This window comes from Coturnix japonica, chromosome 1, assembly GCF_001577835.2.
Source record: "Coturnix japonica isolate 7356 chromosome 1, Coturnix japonica 2.1, whole genome shotgun sequence".
NCBI lineage: Eukaryota > Metazoa > Chordata > Aves > Galliformes > Phasianidae > Coturnix > Coturnix japonica.
In genome coordinates, this window is record NC_029516.1 from 150,781,701 (window position 1) to 150,800,100 (window position 18,400).

The following is an 18,400-nucleotide window of genomic DNA, read 5'->3' on the forward strand; positions in this document are numbered from 1 at the left end:
ACATGATGTTATGATGTGGAATACTGATAGCAAAATTACAAAATTACAAAACCATGACATATTGGTATTTTGGCATTTGTTGTACTTCAGCTCCAGAGTTCTACTGAGTTTAACAGCTACAAAAACTCAACTGGGACAACTTTCTGTAAGAAGAAATTCTAGAACAAGCTGCCTGTGCTTGCTCCGCTACCACTGAGCATGCTTCAGTTAGGGGGTGTCATTCAGTCCTTCTGTTTTAAGGGCTCAGCATATATCAAAAATAGACAGAAATATACTTTTTCTCTAAGAAAATACTTATTTTTTTTTTCAGTTGCCTACACTGAAGCTGACATTTATAGAATCACAAAACACAGAATGTGCCAGAGTCTCACCACCCTCTGAGTAATGAGTTTCTGCCTAACATCTGGTCCACATCTCCCTTCTTTTGGTTTTAAGCTATTCCCTCTTGTCCTGTCAGTAACTGGAATACATAAAATGTCAGTCACCATCCTGTTTATACACTCCCTTCAAGTAATGAAAGTTTACGATTAGGTATCCCTGGAGCCTTCTCTTCTTCAGGCTGAGCAAGCCCAGCTCCCTCATCCCTTCTTCATAGGAGAGTTGCTCCAGCTCTCTGATCACCTTTTTGCCCTTCTCTGGACCAATTCATCCCTCTTGTACAGGGGGTCCCAGGCCTTACACCATACTCCAGATGTGGCCTCATAAAGACAGAGTGGAGGGGGACAATCCCCTCCTTCTCCCTGCTGGCCACAGCTCTTTTTATGCAACGCTGGATTCTGTTGAAGATTTGAGAATAAAAATGAATTTATCCATAGTAGATATACTTTTGAAGGGCCACAAAATTACTATCTCTGTCTATTGTGTAAGCCAAGAACTCTGGCTGTTGCTTTAAATGTGCTTTGCTGGGCGTCTTCATTTTAAAGAAAGTTCAGTGCCTAATTTTTGAAGCCTTACTCCTACTTAGTGATACTTAAAAAATATGACTGCAAACAGCTTTCTGAAACCAGAAAAAAATGCAATGAGCATTTCATTAAAGAAGCAGTCTTTTGTGGAAAGGACCCTGGGCTAAAACGAACATTCATGCTGTCAGCAGCTTGGCAAAGAGGTACAAGCAGCAAGTTTTAACTGTAAGCAGAAGGTGGTCACACCACTCAGAGTAACTATCTATGTTCGGGGCATTGCATCCAGGTTTTCTGGATCTTAGTCTTGAATCCTCAAATAAGCTGGATATCCAGTAGATGGATGAGGAATGTTTTTTTCCTGATGCTCCTGTGCCTGCACACACCACCACGAACTCTCAGTTCTGCAGTCTGAGCCAACATCTTCTCTCCAGTACGTAAAAATAAAAATATGCTAGAATATTACATGCAAATTGCACAACCATAAGACTATCAATAAGCAGACTGTAGCATTCAAATAACTGAATGTGCAGAGGGTAATTGCAGGACACCAGCTGCTGTTATGTTGAGAAGTAAATTTATTCTTTTTTTTTCTTTTTTTTTCTTTTTAAAACATCTGTTCTGTTTACAGAACTCTTCACTTTGGAGATTTTGAATTCCTTTCCAAATATATGAAATAATTATACCTGTCGTTTTCTATTAGATTTATTTGCTGAATTTAGAATACTTATTTTTTTATTTTTTTTTTATCCACTCAAATCCTCAAGATAAGAGTAACCAATCATTTGTAGGTCTGTGTAAGAAATAATTAAGCAGTACTGCTTTCCACTACCATAAGGATACACTCATTCATCTGATTGATCATGCTGGAGATTGCTCAAAAACAGTAACGGGAACTCCTATCTTACTTCAGGAATTCTGAATCCTGCTGACCCCAGACAGCAGGACAAACTTTTTTTTATACTTATAGCAAGCTGAATGAAGAGCAGTTCCTGTGAAGTCAAAGGAATTAATGGAATTAATAATAGTAAAAACAAAGCTGTCCAGCGGGGAGAGAACCTGCTGCATTTCTGCAGTTATTCATTAATTCTCGTTTATTATTATGTCTACAGTAGCATAACTTTACCAGCAAAATGTGAAAAGACTCTCAATCTCCCTGCAAACCTCTGGTCATTTACTTCAATGAGATGCCACACTGACAGAGCCTGGTTGGAGCAGCTAACAGCACCAGTATTTGATATTGAAATTCCTTTCCTCTAATGGAAGACAGCTAACTGAGGATACAAGATCCCAGACTTTGATGCTGCCCATGAGAAAGTGTAGGAATCTCCAAGAATTATGTAGATTTTAGAAGGAGATATTAAACCCTCTCGGAAGGTACCTACCTCATTGCAATGCCTGCATGGAGAGTTGAGGAGTAATATGCTTCTGGCAAGAAGTTCTTTGAGTTGGATGTCATGGACCTGAGCCTATGCTCTTTTCCCTACATTCTGAGCTTAACTAAGAGATTTGTGGTATTGTTTTTTACGCAGTGCTAAAAATACATGTAGTCTATAAATAAGTTTCCACCAGTAGGGGAATTTATCAGATTTCCTACATATAAGGAATAAAATCTGTATTTCTAATTTTAAGCTGTTTTGTAGGGAACATTGAGGCAAGAAAAGTCAAGCAGAAAAAGTAGGAATGAGAGAGATATGTGCAGTATCCCTCCACAATAGTTTCAATGTTGACACGCTGTGTCTATATATGCATACATTTGGGAAAAAAAGAATGTACAAATGCCAATTGTCATTATATTTAGGATGCCAGATTCACAAAAGTGAACATGGAATATGCCCAATCAGGATGCTAATTAAACCAAATTAAACTACTAACATATCCATTTCCATATCTATCGCCCAGAATTTTTCAGATGTTTATAAAGATCCAATGGCACTTAGACATGCATAATCCAAATACTCCCCACCCATATAAATGCTAAACAACTACATGATTATGTTCCCTTTGAGGGCATAAACTTATCCCTATACATTTTCCACCTTGAGGACTTAATGTCTTCAAAATGTAGTCATGGGGACCTTTGCACTACAGGAAACAAAGCTTTCTTTTTCTTATTGCTATTGTGTCTAATAATCTCCAGGTACCATCCAGGCATGCAGGTTCATTTCTGCCCTCCAGCTGATGATATCAAAACCTGTATCAAATACGACACTATCTGACAGATGCAGGCTGCCTCTTTTGTGTGTGCACAGAATGATTAGTAGAGTCATTGAGGAAAATCCATGATTTCTAATGCTGGATGCCTTTTACAGAGATAGCTTTTACCAGTAACAAAATTTTACTTTCCTTTTTGTGGCAAAGAACAGATTTACATTTACTTCTAAGCTATCAGGTAATGGATCATGGGAACAGAATAGATGAAGCATAGTCTGTTTTGGAGACATCAGGGGGAATATAACAAGATAATATCTTTTTCTTTTTTTATTTAACAGAGTATTTTCAATACAAGACAATAAAAAAGGAGGCACAGGAATGTTGCTTGGCTCCAGCTCGGATTTCATCATATGTTTTACTGCAGATATCAGGAAAATAGGAACATCAGTTTACACTTTACCAGCACTGCTTTTCATTACAGACCTGTACAGCACTTTTTATTGCTGTCCCTTCTACTACTGTAAACTGGAATAATCAGAATGATTGTTACTACTGTTATCTGCTGAATTACCCTTTCTGTTTCTTGGCCTAGGTAGGCAGGAGGAATAGGGCCAGTTAAAACCAGATGAGTACTTTGCGTTAACGGCAGCACAGAGGAAGGTGAACGTGGCACAATATATTTCTACTGATTCTGTGAAACGTGAAACTAGTCTATGAATTCTTAAATGCTCCTTTCCATGTCTGTTAAGCTATCATTTGCCTTAGTACTGATGTTCTGTTAACAAAGGCAAAATTTCTACACATTGCCAGAGAACATTCAGACTAACTGCATTTCACAACCAGTTACTTCTACTATTTTTGCATTTTTAAAGTATTCAGCATTAATATAATTGCATCCTATTCAAAGAATAGTTTAATGCAGTAGTGTAATTTGCCAATGGAACCTTGTGTTATCACCACAACTCTTTAAAACTAAAGAGGATAGCTGGTGGTCTCCAATACTTGTAACTTGCATGTGCAACTTGTCAGATGGCTAGTAAAACAATCTGCCAAAACCTGTGACTGTATGCTATAAGCAGATAAAGTAGAGTGAGAGAAAACATCCTGTCCCAGTGATGTGAATTTCCTAGGCTGAGAAGGATTTTTTCAATAAAAGTTAGTTAATAATTTCGTAGTTAGCTAGGAACCTTGAAATGATGTGGCCTCAGCAGCAGCATTATAGCTTCATACTGATTTTCATTTCTTGTTCCTTAAAAATATATCATGTGTCTGTTTACAATTATTATTCTTACCCTACAAGCACCTACTTGTTGACTGACTTTCTTGGTTTTGAGTCCTGTCACAAAATGATTTTCTCAAAGGGAAAAAATGATCGGAAATGCTTTTCCAAGATGAACTGATCCAAAACAGATCCAAGATGTGACTCCCACTGTGATCGTGTTATGTTAATGAAATTTCTTTGAAAGCCTAAGCTGTCTCCTCCTCTACATTAGAACTTTCTTACATACCTGGAGCCTGAGAAACAAAGGGTCATCTAATTTATCACATATCCTCCATTCCTTCTGTAGATGATAATCCAAATGTTTCTTCTGCCCTTGATGGACTCACATTTTCTGACTGAAGTTGACCAGCTGCCTTCAGTAAATATGTTCTTAATCATCGCCGCTCATCTCCGAGGCAGAGTAGGTGAGAAAAAGTCAGTGCTGTATTTGGCCAACATCTGTCATACTATAAAATGATTATAAGATCCATATTGAGTTGGAAAAGCTATTGGACCATTGTTATCTCATTTTAAAATACATAGGCAAACTAATCCCTCACGAGTTTTTAACTGTATTTTTTAGGGACATATTTGAACTGGGTTCTGGGGTTTCAGCCAAACCCATTCCATTAGCTGGTCTCAGTCTCCCAAATAAATATTGTTATAGGGTTTGTAATTGTACTGATAATGACTGCCATTTTCCTGTAAATGTCACACTTAGACAACATTCAAAGATGCACGAAGTAGAACAGCAAATATGAAGAAGTAAGTAAAACTCACTCAGTCTGCAGTATGTTATTGCGGATACACTCCACAGATGGATGAGTAATGATATAACTCAGAAATAATGACTGTATCAAAAAAGTAGTTCTTTGAGGTTTTTAGCACAGGGAAATGGCTAATTTGTGTGAGAGTTTGTCATCACTTCAAATACAGCCTAAAGCTTTAAGGATAAAACATCATAGTTCCTCCAGTTTCTCATCACTAGAGCTAAGCTGATCTACAACAGCATTCATAATATAAACTCTAATTACTGTCACTGATGTGCCTAAATGGTTTTGCATGCATGGCTTTCCAACTCAACTGGAGTAGAGCTTGAACAATGAAGAAATGTATTACTGTATATTTGGACACAATTAATCCAAAAGGGAAGCCAATGGTGTAAGGCACAAAACACCATGTTCTTTTGTTCCTGTGAATAGAATTTTCTGTCTCTAGGTTGATAGTTATTGCAAGCTTAAGGTTTGTTTTAGAGACGATTTACACAAGCATAAATATGGGTGCATTGCTCACGAAAAGATCTATAGCCTCAAATTAACAAAACTCCTTATATCAGTGCAACTAGCAAAATTCTAGAACTTCACCCAAAACTGCCCACAGTACTCGAGGTGAGGCCAGGGCAGGGCAGTGTAGAGCAAACAGTCATTATCATCTGGCAGTGCTAGACCTGATGCATAGGGTATGCTGATTGGTCCCTTTCTCAATTTAAAGGTTTGATGTCTACACATACCAAAGCAAAGCTGCTGTTGATTGTATGAGATTTAGGGTGTCTGTAGTGGACCAGGAGTCTAAAAGAAAATAAGATGGAAATAGAAAAGATTAAGAAAGCAGATACAACACTTATCTGGGTGGAAGGAAAGAGGCACCCTAATGAAAAGGGCTTGTGATTTAATAAATGCTGCTTGTCCAATTAACAAATAACAAGACCCACTGTTGTATGCATTGACTTCAACAACACTTCTGAGTAACACATAAACAGTAATGCTTCCTAGTGCTCCATTTCCATGGACCTGGCTGAATACAAGCTTTGTTTTCACAGCATCCTTCCTGTGTCAGTAGACATAAAAGACATAATAGTTTTGGAGAAATTTCTAGCTGAGGGCTTCTTCCTTCATACATTCTGTCTGACTTCTTATCAGGCTTTGAACCTCACCATGCCTGTTTCATAGGGATCTGGCTGCTGCAAGAAAGATATATACGGACCACTTCAGAAACAGATACGCATTCTCTACTTTTGTATTGCAAAAGTTCTGTACAGTCACTGTTGTTAGCCCAACAGTGCTGCCTTAGGACTATGCAGTCCTGAGATGAAAGTAAATACAGAACAGTGGAAAGAATAGAAGAACAATTTAAAGCACCTAAGAAGAGTTTTCCTTTGGTCAAAACTATTTTGTTCATCTCCATCTAAAATTTTGCGCCATGTTTAGTTGCATATTTGGCATATCAGGATGCACACTGAGACCAAGATCTCTTTTAAAGGCTTTCAAAACAAACATTCTTGATTTTGTTTCCATGCTCCTTTTTAAAAAAGGTAGGCATGTGTGCCTTGGCTATACTGAAGCCTGAAATAAAGTATTTGAATGTCTTCATCATCTTTAAGTTTAAAGGGTTTCTTGGAGTTTAATCTTCTACTCTGTATGAGGAAGTTTTTCTGTCATACATTTCCAATGAATACTGCAAGGAAATGGTCTTGGAAATTACAGCTCTGGAAAAAAGTTCCAAATATCACATATTACCATTCTGGTACATTTCCTCTTTGACATTTAGTCAAACATTACTCTGCTTTCAATTTAATTTAGAAGAGTTCAGTAAAATTTTGCATGCTATATTTTGCAGAATCCAGCTTCACATCTGTCTGTCTTTTTAGAAAAGATGGCCTCTATGGATCAACTCCTCCTTCGGCTGCACTTCTGATGTCATTTATAGTGGAAACTAAGACTGCTTTTTAGCAATGCCTGCCCTTCAGTGTACATTAATTAATTTCAAGAACAAGGAAAGTCTCTCAGTTTATCTTTTTTTTTAATGGGATAGGTAATTTTTGGCAAGTCACTTAAAGAATTTTGGCAAAATGCTCTAGGCTTGCAGCACTATAAACAACACAGTCAACAACTGTATGTTGTGTTGAGGGACGTGGTTTATTGGTAACAGGGGAACAGTTGGACTGGATGATCCTTCAGATTTTTTCCAACCTTGGTGATTATATGATTCTATGATTCTACCCTCTAGACTAACAAAATTAAAGATGTGTCACTGTTCAAAATAGTAAACAATATGCAACAGATTGTCCTTGAGTAGAAATGTTTGCACCACTGTTACCTTCAGCAACTTCAGACTCATGTTAGCTACAGGAAGGTTTCAAGCTTCTTACAGTTCCCCGGACTACCTTTTATTCCCAACCTCTTTTATGAAATTCTTTGTGAACTTCACCTCTCTAGTGCCACTATTAACTTAGGAAAATAAACCTCTTCACGTAAAGCAACAAGAAAAAGAAGGAAGAATCAGCCAAAACCCAGACTGCAAATCAATAATCACTGTTATTTTTTCACAGGAAAGGGAAAACAGAAAAGGCAGCAGTTTTTTTCCAGCTTTAAAGGTCGGATGGTGAGATGGTCTAAAAAGAAAAGCATAAAGAAAGAAGAGTTATCCTATGTGACAAACCAAAGTTTGGTTGACTCCCAGGAGTTCCATATGACCTTATTCTTTCAGACTCTAGTATTTACTAGTTGATGGCTTAGTGGATATAAGCTGCTCCCTACACTACATTCCTTTGTATGACCCTGTGCTAAGGCTACCCAGGGTTTTGCAGATAAATCCATGTTTCCAAGACTGCTAGGTTTAACCTCTACTCTGGCTCTGGTCATGCACTTAGGCATAGAACTTTAATTGAGGAAGTTTAATTTTGGAAGCTCAGATTTCCCCAGTTCCAAAACCTATTGCCCTATGGGCAGCCAGCAGCCACTTTCATACTCTCAGCATCACCCTTGGGTTATGTTCACAATAGTTATCAAAGTTACTTTCACCGATGAACCTAGATACTTGCAATGCAGTCATTTTACTCTAAGACCATCAGAGAGCTGAAAATATCTCATCTAGCTGCATCCATTTGCTACATCTGAGATTTCTCAGCCCTTCAACTTACAAAAACATCCTTGTTTTTTCTCTATGACATTTAAAAAGCAATACTTTACTGTTCCCTATTGTGAAGCTGCCTATTGTGAAGGGAACAGTTCACCTAAGCTCTCTTCCTCAGTCACCTCGATCACCATCATACCTTCACTGTGTTTGCTCTGAAGTTGTTTTTTGTCAAGAATTGTCACCCACCAGGCACATGGTCAGGAAGTAAATTTACCTTAGAAACCTCATGAATAAAAATCATACATCTCAAGGAAGGAAGGAAAAAAAGATCTCAGTTTTCAACCAGTTCTTAGTGGAATATATCGCAGTAGAGCTGTACTGGATAAGATCAGACTTTGTTCAGCCTTCTCTACCCCTTCCTGGGTCCAAGATGTTATTATTCTCAATATATGCTCCTAGTCCATAGACCTTCTGTGTTAGGTAGATCTTAATGTAACCCAACAACAAGGAAACTTTTCATACCTACTTGACAGATAAAAGTTTCACTGACGTGAGATGGGAAAAATGCATAAGTCAGAGTTGAATATGGGAGTTTTCAGGATTCCCATTTTCCTTCACATATAGAGACACTGAATTGTTGTCAATTCAAATATCTGATCACGAGAATGCAGATAATTTTGTGCAAGGTGACTTAAACATGCCAATATAAAACTTAAAGCAGAAACCAAACACAGTTCTTGCACAAGATTCCCAACAAGATCTAGAGGCTAGTGGTGTGCTCACCCACATCAACCTTGCACATGTGCACACACATCGAATGGATGTTCAGTTCATCCTCCAAACCATGAATAATTGGTAATTTTACTGGGACAACTGGTCTGTTTCCCTTCTCCTGATAATTTGGCAGGTCCTTGAAGATAACTAATTATTTTTTCTTGAACTATTGTAATTTGACTGTTCTTTCTCTACAACCATCTTGTCATAAGTTAAAACTTTTCTAAAATTTCTTGTGGTGGAATAGACTTCATGAATATTGGAAAAATAACTCCTGTTTAGGATATCTGGAGTGCTGTAATGATTTCCAGACTAAGATGGTTATGACAACATTAAAGACGTGATGTTGGAAGCAAGATTCAGAGGTAATGAGATTTCTCATCATTTTTGAGCCGTTTTCACTTGTGTCTGTTACGTGGGTATTCCAGAAGCTGTGAGAGAGCCCAGAATAAAACTTTCTTTTCATTACCACTCAGTGTGAAGAGGAGTAGGAGGTATTAGGAAATGCAAACCCTAATGTTATTCTAAGTATGGTTTTGATTAAAAGGATTGAGTAGGAGGAATAAAACATTTCTATAGAGAACACAGAGTATGTATATGTAAAAGGAGAAATAAAAACTATAATTTCTGCAGCTAGGTCTAGAACAGCATTTATTGTTGTATTGTAAATTAATTTGGTATATTGCTAACCAACTCTTCTTAAGCACTCACCCTTGAAAATGATGAATCAGAAATTTCATAAAGGCACGTGCTTGAATATTAAGATTTTCACATGGGGAATATAGGAGACACTGACTCTTGTTCAAAAGTACAGCCTTAATTTGGGAAACATTTCTTTATTTGAGGGTGACAAAGCTATGACACCAACTCCTCAGAGGCTGTTGAGCCTTCACCTTAGAGATCTTCAAAAGCCACCTCGACATGGGCTCCCTGCCCTGGGTTTCTCTGCTTGATCTGGGTGCTGGAACAGCTGACTTCCACAGGATGACCCTTCCAACATCAGCTATGGTGTGATTCCATGATTGTCCTGTGGAGTCTGATGGATCACATCTCAATAAATGGGTAAAGAAAAAAAAAGTCTACCATCATGAGCACATACGAAATGTGAAACTGGAAAGACAGAAATAGCCACAGATCTTCTTGACATGCTATTCTAGAGGTCAAAATCTTTCTGCAAGAATTCTCTAAGTCAGTTATCAATAGTTTCAGAGGTTACATCTGTGGTGAAATTTAGTATTTAAAAATCAGTAAGTTATTTATACCCAGTTCATTTGCTATAGTGAAGAAACATAGAACAAGGAGAATTGTATATGGAAACTGTCATATGTACAGAAAAGAGTTCAGTTTGGAGTAAAAGCATTGAGCACAGAACAGAAATATGATTTGACTATGGTAGGCGCTCTCCTGCTGCCTTGGCACTGTAGGGTTTCAGATGAATAACATGATGTTATTTTAGCAAAAAACACACATTTTCCTTCAGTAGTGTAAAGCTGTTCTCCAGTTTAGAGGGAATTGATGTTTTCAAGCATTGTTCTATGTTCTTATGAAAGATTTGAAGGAAAAGCAATCTTTGGTGAAAGCAAGATAACATCATTTTATCTCCTGAAGTGTGAGGATTCCTGGGTAGTGCCTGAATTAGACATCATGTATAGGCCATTAAAGGAAACAGAGTGGGTATTGTTTGAGATCCTAGTGGCTTTTAACCTTTGTTAAACTGCTCATTGTATTGGTACATGAGACATTTTTCTTGATATTTACAAACAAGGGATGCTCTGAATCCTGGCAATCTACTGTGCAAATATTTACACTTCTGGCTAGGAATGTCTTAAAGATGTTTTTTCTTGCAATCTGATAGTCTGGAAATCCCACTCCTAAGTCTGACGAACAAATTAACTTTTGCTCATTTAAGACATATTTCAACTTTGTTTTGACTGCTTTCTTTCTAGTAACTGAAAATCACTGCCTGCTATACAGCACAAGCCAACATGGCTAATATCAGCACTAATGCTTCAACTGTCACAAGAATGCTTCCATGCTGCAGGGCTTTGGCATCCTGTGGAGCTGAGCCAGGATTACATATTTGTCCCCCACATCACTGGGCACTATCACCTTGAAAGATTTTGGATTACTGTAATATAAAACATATAAGGAAAGTAAATCCTATCAGAGAGTCCAGGGTGCTCCTTTGTAATGCTGACTACTGCAACCCTGAACCCAGCACAGCATGACAACTGGTGCTGGAGGAAGCCAGTAGGGAAGGATCTGGGAAAAAACTGTTCATCTAAGTAAAAGAGAGTGCATACCTGTAGTTTTGGGTCACTGTCAACATGTGGATACACTCTAGACTGGTGAGATTTCATTGTTTCTAAACATCTACAGACATCTGTGGTGAAATGACTCGGTAGAAGATCAAATTACTGGAATTGGTGGTTCCTTTCAAGCAACAATTTTATCTGGCACAGACAGGAAGCAAAGATAACTTTCTTTGGATTTCAGTCCAGGTAATTAGAAGGATTAATTCCCTTTTACTTTGACTGCCTAACATAGTCAATTTGGAAATGTGCTGGAGATCTAAACTGAGTTCAGTGCCTTCTGAAGTAGTTAATAAATGACCTACAAGGACAAAGTTTTTATCTTGTGAGTGCCTGAAAAGTTCATTACTGGTTGCAGTTCAGGTTGGGTTTTACTCAAGGATCATGCTGTGGACCTCCAAGAAACCCCCTCATGAGATGCAAGATTGCAAAAGCAGTGACTCCATTTGTCCCACGAGTATGTTGTATGCAGACTGTTTACATGCAGGGGCTGGAAGCTGAAGCTGCATTTAAAGCTGTTTTTCAAAATGTCCTCCATGAATTTTTAAACTCTAATAGTGCACTTATTGAGGATACGTGTATTAAATTAGGTATAATCTCTGATGTTAACACATAATGTATTCTTTTTTTGTTGCTGTTGTTTATTTTTTATTTTTTTATTTTGTTTTGAAATAGTATTTGTATAACTTTTCTCAGATCACATAATTGAAATAGGCCAAATGCAATAATTGACATTTTAAGCAAAGGTAGTCTTAGCTTCCATTTCTTGACTCCTGGGTAGTTCTCAGAAATAAGACATTCGTACTGAATGACTAAATGAATGACTAATGAATGTCTAAATATCTAAATGACTTATACATGTAAGAGTTGCTAAGAAACAACTTAGTAACAAATGTGTATTTCCTTTGGCGTGGTGCTATGGTGCACTGAGGCTAGCTGGAAGGCACACTGCCCTGAAAGTTGATGTTTATACCATGATTACGATGCCAAAGTTTGACTTCACAGGACCACACAGAAACCATCATTACTTTTACTAATCCCTATATCTCAGAAAGGCAAAGAATACAGAACATGTGTCAGATTCCACTGCCTGCAGTAGCAGAACTATCCTGAGGAAGAGTGGAATTCAAACTGGGCCTAATGACAGCAAAACAACACTTTGAGCTGTGCTTCACCAGCAAAAGAAATCAATCTCTGATGACACAAGTTTCAAAATCTATGCACTCTAACACTTCTGAAAACAAGCAATGTCCCAAGGAGCCTAAGTTTAGTCACCCATGGCATTAGTCACATTAACGGCCTGAACAAGCCAAGAACAATTTGTTTTCTGCCCCTTCTAACATTTCCTTCCCACAAAGCCTTGTACAACAAATACCAACATTGCGGTGGCCTCATTGTGCCATGCTGAAACTCATTAAATTCCTTGCCGAGTTAAACAGGCAAAATAATGTTCAATCAGAAATTCTTCAGCTTTGCGACTCTATATTTTACCAGCAGTATACCTACAGTCCTGATATTTGGCTCAAGAGCTCTTTTCTTTTCAAAAATCCCAAAGTCTTGAGTGGAAAATCTTGGTCCAAGTGCACGTCAGATTCCCACAACTAATGTTTCTATTGCCTGCATTCCCTTCAGCTATTGGCAGCGTGACCGCATTGGCAAAGTGCATTACATTCAGGTCATACCTTCAAATGAAATAAAAAACATCCAGACAACAACAGCTACCACAACAAGAACAACAACAAAATTAGTTATTTTGCTGAACTTGGAAAAAACACATTAAACTGAGCTGTTTGAGCTTCAGTGAAGAACTTTTGGTTTTGTTCTTTTTAAATACCAATTACTTAATGAGTTCTCAAGTTTCACAAAGCTACTTGTATTCAACATGCAGTTAGTGGCTTTTGCCTACTACTTTTCTGTTCGATAGTAATATGGGCTTCAGCAAATCATTGAGCGGCCATAAGTGGATAAGCAAAATCATTTTTGGTCCCTGGTGCTGTTTCCAAGTGGTAAAATGAGGGAAAATTTCTTACATTTTTTTATACACTTAGATATTTTCTCAGGAAAATTAAGTATATACTTGCTTTCGCATTACCATGTTTGGCCACAATTTGCACTATGTCCAAGCTAAGCAAATTCAAGATGGATTGAACTCCTTCTGTGGCTTATGTTCCTGTCACTTGTATTTCTACCAGGACAATTTCAGCATGTTTCAATTTTATTTTATTTTTTTTTAAATAAGAGAGGAATTATAATATCCCCTATTTTTCACAGCTCCAGAGCCAAACACAAAGTTTTTCAGCTTTGTTATGAGCAGAGAATTTCTCTTATTGTAGAGAAGGAAATAAGTCGTAATGAGATGGATGCTTTGAATACATTAAATTTCATTAACAGTTTACCTTATTTCTATTAATGCTGTTTCAAATTATAAAAAATGCTATGACATTGGCATTCACAGATAGTACAGGACGGCCGGTATTTCTGATGGAAGGCATCAGAGTTGGTTTTATTTAAAAAAAAGAGAAGCAAAAAAAAATGTGAGTCTTTGTTGTCTCCTGTCTGGGCAGCTGTTCAGCTAGTGTAGTCTGAACATCATTATCTGGAGGTTTTTTTCATAGAATAGAATGGCCTGGATTGAAAAGGACCACAATGATCATCCAGTTTCAAAGCTTTGTGCAGGGTGTCCAAACACTGGACCAGGCTTCCCAGAGCCACATCCAGCCTGGCCTTGAATGCCTGCAGGGATGGGGCATCCACAGCCTCCTTGGGCAACCTGTTCCAGTGCGTCACCACCCTCTGTGTGAAAAACTTCCTCCTGATCTCTAACCTAAACCTCCCTGTCTCAGTTTAAGACCATTCCCCCTTGTCCTGTCACTATCCACCCTTGTGGATTTCCTCCAGCTGTCATAGAATGGGGACTGTAGAAGTTAGAGGCATTCCAGATAGATCATAATTTGGTTGCCTGTCCTGATAGACAGATGTCGGGACTGATCTGACCCTGCCCAGCCCCACAGGCTGCATGCTGGTGTGCAGGTTGGACTGCGGTCAGAGTATTCCAGTAAAGTTATGGGGGAAACATGAAGCCTTCTCCTAGAGTTTACTTAATCTCCTCATTGTCTCATTCATGATTAATAGGTTGGCAGATCCATTATTCCAAATAAATCACCCCAATATCCTAAGATGTCTAATAAGTAACACAATAAACAGGATTTAAAACCAAAACACTTAAGAACACTCAGAAATACTGAGAACAATTTCTGAAGTTGGGATCCATTTTTTTCTAGAAAAATCTAATTTAATATCCCTGATATTTGAATTTCATGAGGAAATGTTCCCCAGGTTTGATGACTACAGGTAACTCCTCAGTTTGCAGTGCTGGGATTTGTTTGTTGCCTGCTGCTGAAAGCTCTGCAGCTCACCCTTCATTAGAATGTACTGTAACATCAGCAGAACAGGGTTAGTAGATCATAAGGTTGCCCTGTAGGCATGTTACCTCTTGTAACCTCGTGGTTCTTCAAATGCCCTGCTCAGCAACTACTTGTGTTGAAGTGGTTTAATTTTTGTTGGCTGGCATATATAAAACCACTAAATATTTAACATCAGTTCCCAGGATAATTTTTAATGATTAGACAGAATATGCCCCAGATTCAGGAGAAGAATATGAGAAATCAAGAAACCACGACTGTGAGTTAAGCCTGATTGGGGGTTCCCTCCTAGATCTATCTGAGTGCCTCAAAGTCATGTTATTTGAAGTAATCAAAAGAGCCACACAGATGGCTAACTGTAAATGTCCTTTTAAATGCCCTTATTTCAGTTAGCAGAGTAATCATAATGACAGATTAAATACAGGAAACAGCTGCATCTATTCTTCTCGCTATTTTTGAGCAAAGTGTATTATTTTAAGAAGTTAACAGGGTTATGCTAAACTGCAGCATTGCATGACCTAACATTGCCCAAACTGATCTGAATTCTGCTGGTGTGCTCTCTGTCCTGTGCCAAAAGTGTGTGTTATCTCTACCAATCCATGGAGTTTCCCTCAAACATAAGGTTTAAAATGGTATACATACACATGGGAGGTGCCTTCTTCTCAACCTGAAGACATCATGGCTGTTTAAAATTAGGCAAGCCCTTCCTTTGGTGGAAATCAAAGTTTCCACCTTTGGTCTACTGTTGCAGGATCTACTCAGGTGTTCATAACACTTAACCAATGTCTTGCTATTAGACAGATGCCCAAGTATAAAAGGGAGGTAAGATTACGATAAAAGATAACTATGAGACTTAAGCTTCATCTACGTGGTACAGTTCTACAGAACTCTTTTGAAGTGCAGCAACACTTTAATTCTGGTCCAACACCTGAGCCACTTATTCTAATTATTTCCATTATCCTTTTTCCAATACCCAAACATAGTATTTTACTGTATGTTGCAAAGCTGATGTTTTAGTGTTACAAGGAACTAACTGGTGAAGTCATATCCAAAGATGCAGACAACTCATGGCAGTCAAGGGAAATGCAGAGGTTGTACATAGGTGACTCCCTAAGTGATCCCCATCCTCCAGAACCCACATTCATATCATCTGCAATGTAATTTCACCTAAGTCAATAGAGACTCCATTGAAGTCAATGAAGTTATAACAGAGATTAATTTGTCCCTTAAAGCTTTAATAACAGGAAATAACTAGCTGACTCTACGAACCTGCTTTATTTAATTTTTATAAGCCACAGAGTGACAGTCGTTATAGAAAGATGGATGATTATTGTGCACTGTATGAGCATCTTTCCCTCAAACCAGACTTTACTCAGCAGGAAGAGCACAAGCATGCTTGTTTCACTTACTGATGTCTTTCTTCTTTTATAATTGTGAATAGCTTATTTGACTGTGGTTGATGTCAGTAACATCTAAGCTCCCATAATCACTGCTCCAAGCAAGTAATGCAATGCTTGAAGCCCACAGATCTATTAAAAATTAACAAATAAATAAGTATTCCTTCAAGGATAATGTGCCCAGACCAGTCACCCTGGCTTTTTGCTTTTTTCTCTGCCATTGCCCTGATCATTTCCTATAAATGAAACTGATTTGAGCATATGAAGTTTTAGCATATGAAAGAGACAGGAATTTATACACATGGGTTCATTGCAAGAGCAATGGAAGTTTATAGCCAGATTCTCAAGAAAAAAATGAAAATAAATCTGCAAGAAATTAACTTTTAAAGACAATGTCACTTTTTTCTAGCAGCCTAAGATATAAATGCAGAAGTTGTATATAAAGAAAAGTGATTATATCAAGTAAATTTAAATTTGTGGTCTTTTGTTTCCCTCCAGTAGAAAGGAAGGTGAATGCAAAGAGCTTAAAGTAAGCAATCTTTTATGTTACCATGTTTACAGTCTTGAAGGAGCCCATTTATTCACATCAATGGGCACAATATTGCAACAGGCATTACTGTCTCCTAAGAGATGACTATAGATTGCAAAGATTTGGATCCCACCTTCCTTCTAGTCTTCTTTAAAACCATCTAAAATTTACAGCTTTCCCTTTCATTATCAAGATGTCTTATGTCTCCATTGGGATATGGAGCATGGAAAACTGGAAGCAGAAGCTGAAGTCATCTGGAACTTCTGTAGAAGTTATAAAGTTTGCTTCTTACAGTCTTTTCAGCCAAAAAGAATGTTTTTGGTTTTGAAATTTTTAAGTTGGAAACTAGCGACAAATCTTGTTTCCTTTGTTTCTTTGTAAGTAAACTTAATTTGAGAACATTACTGAGTAGGCAGAAAACTGAGCTGCTAAAAGAAACTCCCCCCTGGAAAACACAGATTGTACTAGAAAGGCTAATAATTATTATTTTCTTTTTATGGTCCAACTTTGTAACATGATTATGATGGGATTTACCAGAATTAATTCCATGCATACAGGAAGCATCCCATTCCCCATTTCACCATCTGTGGTGTCATGCTGGGTTTTTAATAGAATTCTGTAGGCATGATATAATTACTAACCTAGTAAGGAGTTTGTATCTGCAATATTTGTCATAATAGAGTATGTAAGGTTTTACTAGTGTCTCTTCAGAAAGCTCTAAGAGATACAAGCAGCCAGAAGCCAGAAATGTGCTAATTAAGGTATACAACAAAATATTAATCAAGAGATGTGGAGGAGGAGGAGGGAAAGAAACAACTTCAATTAGTCACACCATTATGTGGCATCCAACATAGTCTGAAAGAGAAAGCTAGCTGAACTGATGAAACAGTCAAGAAAAATAACCAGGAGACCTGTCTGGCGTGCAGTATGAGGGCAGGGGCTGTGCATGGATACTGTAGACCCACACAAGTTTCTGATAAATATTTTCAGAACAATACAGTCACTGCTGAGGGCACCATGAATTCTCTTTTCCAAGGAGAACTTGCACACATTTTCTTTCCAAGCTTTGTGTTTGGATAATAACCATAACATGGAACTTAAACAGGCTATGCTAAGGAAATGTTTAATTAGCCTGTTTAAGCCTCCCTTCACTGGTGAGCAAACAAGCATGCTTACCTATAGGGGTACTACTACCACTGTTAAGGGCAGCACTGGAATTGTCACTGTCCCCTGCTATGCCGTGTTCTAGGGCTCAGTTGCCTCAGCCCTTCTGTGCATATAGCAGCTCTGAGACTCTCAAACCAATGAATAAATTTCTATCTACCTACACCCCCTTTAGAGTCTGATGATGGGAACAAACTAAATGTTTTGTAATGTCTGTCCCCCCAGAATCCGTCTTGTAATCCCAGGTACACCACCTCTACCTTGCTGTCTGTAAGCATTATTTGCCTTTGCACCTAGAAACAACATCTTTTAATAAGTCCAGAACAGAGGTTTTTTTGTTTGCTTCATCAGACACATACCAGCTTTCAAGGCACTGTGGTTCTGTCATATTTTGGTTTAGTTTTCTACAGATGGCATCACTACCACATAACCTACGTGGTCTCAGTTCACTGTAACATCACAGTGGATCAGATTCTGTCCCTGTAGTCATTGCTTCTTTTCATTTCAGTGCACTTTTCTACAATTCCCTAATAGACAAAGAATGATGGTTCCATATCCAAACCCACCACATCGCTCAAAGTGCAATAGAGTTATGTCAAAGGCAGTCTATAGAGCAGCACAATAGGCAGGACA